The sequence below is a fragment of the Pollachius pollachius genome, assembly GCF_949987615.1.
Source record: "Pollachius pollachius genome assembly, chromosome: 2".
NCBI classification, from domain to species: Eukaryota; Metazoa; Chordata; class Actinopteri; order Gadiformes; family Gadidae; genus Pollachius; species Pollachius pollachius.
Genome location: NC_136935.1, coordinates 41,525,395 through 41,531,972, shown reverse-complemented (window position 1 = coordinate 41,531,972; position 6,578 = coordinate 41,525,395).

Genomic DNA, 6,578 nt, shown 5'->3' with positions numbered 1-6,578 from the left:
TTGGGTTTTCTTTAACATATTGACCCGAGGTCTGGCGCTCTCTTCATTTAATGATTCTGCCGATTACTCGTTTTACTGCCATCGACGACCGAAGAGCTGTCATAAAGGGTAATAAATAACCTGGGGAAAATATGGCCTAACACAAACCCTGCACAATCAATTTGAAAGTTCATATGATGTGGGTGCAAAATATTACGCAACAACATTATGCATTAACTTTCACTTACACTTTCCAAAAAACAAACAGATCCCACTTTCCCTTAAGACCCAAGGGAGAGGGGTGAGGTGGTGAATCCAGATGGATAAATGTATCTGAGCCATTTCAATCGGTACCTCGTCTTGAATATAGGGAGATCCGAGGCCTAGTTCAATTTCAATTTCAAGACATTGCCTCAACGCGACAGCTACACTGTCATCCACCCACCGTCTCCTTTCGCAGTATCTCCATCGACACACCTTCCTCTCTGCATACAGCAGGGGGAAGGAGGGGGGGGGGGGGTGGAGACCGGAGAGAATGGATCTACAGAGGGAATGTTCTATTTGTTTTCCATGTAGCGGGGAGGGAAAGACAAAGCAGCATTTTGTTAAATTGACAGAAATACTGAGTGGCCTTTCTAGTGAGGGAGGATACTCACATAACATCTGCATACCGGAAGCAGCCTGGTAGAGATCCTCTCTCAGCCATAAGTGACCCCAGAACAGCAGCACATAAATTATGTAGCATGTCTCCTGGAAGAATTAACATGCATGGGAAAGAAAGAGCCAGTTATGTGAGCTATATGAGCTTAATAGCTATATATGAGCTATTAAGCTTTGTGTGTTTGTGTGTGCGTGTGCGTGTGTCTGTGTGTGTGTGTGTGTGTGGGTCTAGAGGGGGGGGATCTTGAAACACACATCCCCGAGTTGAGGCTCCTATTCCTGGGTAGGGATAGAGTGTGTGTGTGTGTGTGTGTGTGTGTGTGTGTGTGTGTGTGTGTGTGTGTGTGTGTGTGTGCGTGTGTGTATGTGTGCATGCATGCATATGAGCACAACTGTGTGTTTCTTCTGTGATTTGCGAGGGTTTGTAGGTAAAGGTTAATGAACAACTTGAATCAGTCAGAGACTGACATTTCATCGCCGTGTCACAGGTAAAGGTAATTCCAGCCGCGCCTCAAAGTTTTCATCTATTACCCTTCAAGATGCCTTCCCCGCAGGTCAACGCAAGAGGGCATCTGCCCACGGCCAAATATGCGTACAGCTTTTTCCCTGCGTCTCCCACAATTGTTGCAGGTGTCAAGTCCAAAAGCAGCAGACAACACCTTTGGTGCAGGAGCCATGAATATGTATGGTGATATATCTGGTTCAATCCTGAATACGGCCTTTGATTTGATGGTGGAATCTCCCTAATTTTTCATTTCCATTTCCATTTTTACAGACACCGTAAAAAGAGTGATGATTTGAAAGCACCGCGCAACTCATCTCTGCCATCTGTCGCCACTCGATGCGCACCCGACATCCCTCATAATTGTCCCCCGCCACATGGCATGCATACATGGCATATAAGGTGTTTATGGGAAGCAAAAGTGCTGCCGCATTTGATTTACATGTGTTGCTTATATGCAAACAATTCTTTGTTTGGGTCGTTTGTCTTCCGGAACAATCCAAGCTTTCAATCTGTATTCACAATCAATCTGTCCTATTTTAACACATTCTCCTATATCTATGGGTCTTGCACATATTGGCAGCACCATTAGCATATTGGAAGAGCGTCTACCATTAGATGCTACCACAATTAGCACGTAGCGTTCTCATCTCTCTCTCTCTCTCTCTCTCTCGCTCTCTCTCTCTCTCTCTCTCTCTCTCTCTCTCTTGCTCGCTATCTATTTATAGCTTTCTCTCTCTCTCTCTCTCAATCTTTCTCTCTCTCTCTTTAACTTGCTATCTATCTATCTATCTATCTCTCTCTCTCTCTCTCTTGCTCGCTATCTATCTATCTATCTATCTATCTATCTATCTATCTATCTATCTATCTATCTATCTATCTATCTCTCTCTCTCTCTTTAACTTGCTATCTATCTATCTATCTATCTATCTATCTATCTATCTATCTATCTATCTATCTATCTATCTCTCTCTCTCTCTCTCTCTTTCCCTTTCTCTCTCTCTCTCTCTCTCTCTCTCTCTTTCTCACTCTCTCGGTCTCTCTCGCGCTCCCTCCGCCAGAGACAAGAGGATGATGAGTGAGGGAAGAACCAGGGCGGCTAGGAGAGACACACTCACAACACCAGCGGCCATATGGAGGCTGCTTGCTAATTAATTCAGACGTGATGGATGAGCTGTTCACTCACTGAAAACATGTACCAGAGGTGGAGACGTAGAGAACAACAACACCGAAGCACAGAATCTGGAAATATGAAGTAAAACTATTGACTGAGCAAAGATACTTTCTACCCGTCATGTCAAGGAAAGTTGAGAAGATTGAAGAATAGTATACAATAATAGTGGATCGTTCCGAACTGTACCCATTTTATACTTCATAACATGCCTAATTAGTTTGTTGTAATTTGTGTCTGATGGTTACGTGTTTTAAAAATATAAAAACTGTTGACAGCGGAAGGAGAGAGTCTCGAAGAGGAAGGGGAGCAGATGACAGTTGATATACAATAATACTGAAATGAACTCCCATTACTTCATACGCTATACTCCATAACATGCCTCCCTCTTCTATTGCCTGCGTCAGACTGTTACAATGTCTATAAGTCTAAAGAACATAAGTCCCAGTGGACAGCTGCAGAGAGCAGGAGAGCATGTTTCAAAGAGGAAGGGGAGTTGAGCTCCGACTTGTGCCTCTGCCTTGCTGCCTTGCCACAGTGAATGGTAATGAGTTACATGCTCTGCATCGTAATGACCAGTGACCCTCACGCTGTGATTTCATTGGCTCCTGTCGAGCCCTCCAGGTGTCCTCTGAGCAAGGCCTTGGCCAACCACTGGTCAGCACCTGACGGGAATATGCATGAAGTTGTAAGTTTGAAAAAGATTGACTTGTTTAAAATAACCCAGGGCTGTGTGTGAGGAGGGGTTTTAAGTACTACCTGCTGAGGAGAAAAACAACACGGAATAAGGCTTTTTGTTTGCACTACAGAAAATACCCTTGATTACCCAAGCCTGTCGGTAATAAAGTGAAAAGCAGCCGCTGCATCTGGAGGTGTTAAGAGTTCATTGGCTCGGGCCCACAGGAAATCACACACAGAAATGGCGAAATATGAATATATTCTCCCTGTTTCTTGGTCTCGTACAGTATAGTGGTTGGGTTTGTGTTCCTCTCATTCTGCGTATCCTCCTGTGTACGCCCTCCTCGCGTTTCCTAGTTCTGTCTCTTCAGCTGCTTGTGTACCTCACCTGCCCACCAGGGGGACTCTGGGACTCCTGTCTCCCTTGCTTCATTAGCCAACCGAGCCCATTCTGAGGGGTTTGTTTGTTCACATCAAGTCAGTCAAATAGAAAAAAATGTGTTGTAACAATGACAATTAGAGTGGATTCAAAGAATAAATATTATGATGGCGTTTTGACCTATAGATCGCCTTCAGCCCGTTTTAATGTCAAGGTAACAAATGGAGTCTGTGATGCCTAACTAATAGGATGTTGAAGTGGAAACATCGTATACGACTGCTTCTGGCTTCCTCTTAATTGCCTGTGCAAATCTTTGTAAGTCTTCCTGACGTTGGCACAAAAAACAATCTTCATTATATAGTGCATAAATATGATTAAGGACTTGATTTTAAAAATAGAAACAAATCTGGAAATGGAAACTCTGATTTCAATAACATAATAGGTTAATTGGAACAAAACGCAAACATTGTACAGAGAAGCCATTGCATACATGGGATCGGCTTAGCTTAGGAGGTAGAGCATGTTGACTTTTAACCGAAAGGTTGCTAGTTTCCTCCCCGGAGGTGTCCCTGAGCAAGACACCTCACCCTAAACGCTCCCAACAAGCTGGCTGTCTCCTTGGATGGTTTACTCCGCCGCCGGTTTGTGAATGTGTGTATGAACCGTTCTAAGGCGCTTTGGATAAAATAGTCAGCTAAATGCAAATGTAAATTACATGTGTACGAATGCGTCTGTAGATTCTGTCTAGAATTTGAGTCTGGATCTTTCACGGCTGCATGTTTACCATACGAGCCCACATACGTATCACCGCCTATCTTCTCATCCAAGCCCATTAACCATGACAGAACACATAAACCATGTGATGTGAATGTGTATTGAGGAAGTCATGATCATATTTCTCACCTGGTCTTGGGATAGGATGTAAAAGGATGCTCTTATGCAATGGATATGTCATGTGTCTGCTGCTCAACACACGCCCCACAGATAAAAAAACATCACCCCATCCCAGGAGACAGCTGTCCTATCTTAATAGAAGGTTGTTAAAAAACTGGCAGTATATGATCTCATAAAGTAGAAATCACTACACGTCTTTGTCAGGCGTCATGTTTTTTTGATTTCTAATTAACATGTTTATTGTTTCTGCAGGGCAGTAATGCTTCAGATTAATTTTCAATGCAACCGAAAACATGCAAGTGAGGGGGTTTGAATGTGGGACTACACATTATAGTCCCTCTTTCCACACTATTCCCTCTTTCTTCATTGAGGTGTTTACTGTGTACATGTACTTGAGTGTAGTGTTGTGCATAATGGAGAGGATATTCTATGGAACAATTCCCTGGTTTAATGTGTCCCTCTATACTAATTCAAAGATGAAATGTATTTCTAAAAATGTTTTGTAAGAGTTACCCTTAAATGGTTCTCATTAGGAAGTGTAAAATAAACAGTCACCATCATTATTTTGGTGTTTTTTCGGTTTGAAGCCCCATCTCCCTCAGAAAGAAACAAAACTGTTGTTTCAGTTGGTCTGACATTGATGCATTTCAGATAAGGAACGGCAGAAAACACAATTACGGTTTCCATGATCGCCTTAATATACTACGCATTCCCCCTGCAATCTGTCACCTCGCTGTCACTAAAATGGGTGCTCTGTGTTCCCTTAAAGTCGTCCGACGCTTGCAGCTGCTCTCGTTGCTCAGATGAAGGAGAAATGTCCCCACTGTGAGGTGAGACAAGTTCTCGGTGGGGCTGGGATGGAGTCTGTTCACTGCTATTCCCCTTGTCGCACACGGCTCGCCCTAATTGTCCCAACATATGCTGAGATACAAGTGCCTCAGTGATTTCCTCTTTGCACAAATGGACTTCGCATTAAGACTTGTTTGAGTCTGATATCTCTTGTGTGCTTGCTAATGATCTTGATGCTCACCTTACGGTTGTGTGTTAGTGTGTGTGTGTGTGTGTGTGTGTGTGTGTGTGTGTGTGTGTGTGTGTGTGTGTGTGTGTGTGTGCGTGTGTGTGTGTGTGTGTGTGTGTGTGGGTCTGTGTGTGTGTGATTACATGCGGTATCTTAATGAAAAAATTCAATTAAGTGTGGTGCTGCATGAGTGAGTCTGGGGGGGTGCACTAGGATATTGTTTAGTGTGTGTGTTTGTGTGTGTGTGTGTGTGTGTGTGTTTGTGGTGAGAGAGCGAGAGAGAGAGAGTTAGTGTGTGTGTGTGTGTGTGTGTGTGTCTGTGTGTGTGTGTGTGTGTGTGTGTGTGTGTGTGAGTGTGTGTGTGTGTGTGTGTGTGGGTGTGTGTGTGTGTGTGTGTGTTGCTTGTAATGTCTGAAACACTCTGAACCACACTACCAATGCAGATGTTGAGAGTTATTGGTTTAGAGATGTTTTCATCGTTTTCAGGATAGCGCCTGTTCTCTCTCTCCCTCTATCTCCATCCCTCTTTCTCTCGCTCAGTCATTCTGTGGTGCTCTGTAGTAATGATAATACTAGTGTGTGGCCGGCTGTAAGGTAAAGAACCTCTTCTAAGGAGCTTAAAGATAGAATTTTCACTTGCATCATTGATACAGAAACCCAAGGGAAGTTTTATTGACCAAAGCCATTCTCATCAAAGCAGCAACAAAAATCTTTGACTGAAATACTGCTTGTGTTTGGATTCTTTTATGTAGGCCAAAGTGCGACAGAAAGTCAACCGCCGCTAGGTAAATCTACCGTGACAGTGAAGACCGGAGGCTAAGTGAACTTGCATGCTTTTATTAGCACGTCTAATTAAAAAAACGGTGTCACCCAAAGCCACACTCAAACAAACAGAATCCCAACCAAATTCCCTTTATTTCACTTCCATTTATAATCAGCGGAATCTTTCACACATAATTATTTCTCTGAGCTCATTTCTCTGGCTGTGTGAGTGAGTAGGCAATCAAGATTATATTAATTTATTCTATTAGTTTTATTACCTCCCCCACCCCCCCGAAAAGCCGCCCACTCAAACCTCTTATGTGGCACCCGTATCTGACATGACGTGGTACTCTTTCAGCAGGCACCCACTCCACACTCACCTTATGCCCTTCATTCTCTCTCAACTTCCCCTTCATCTAATATCCTGGAGGCATGGTTATGAGACGGACGACAAACACTGCTGCTTGAGTTTTTTTTGTCATCAAGGGGGTCTGATAGGAAAATACATGTTTTTGTCAAGGCAAGGTTTTCGTTT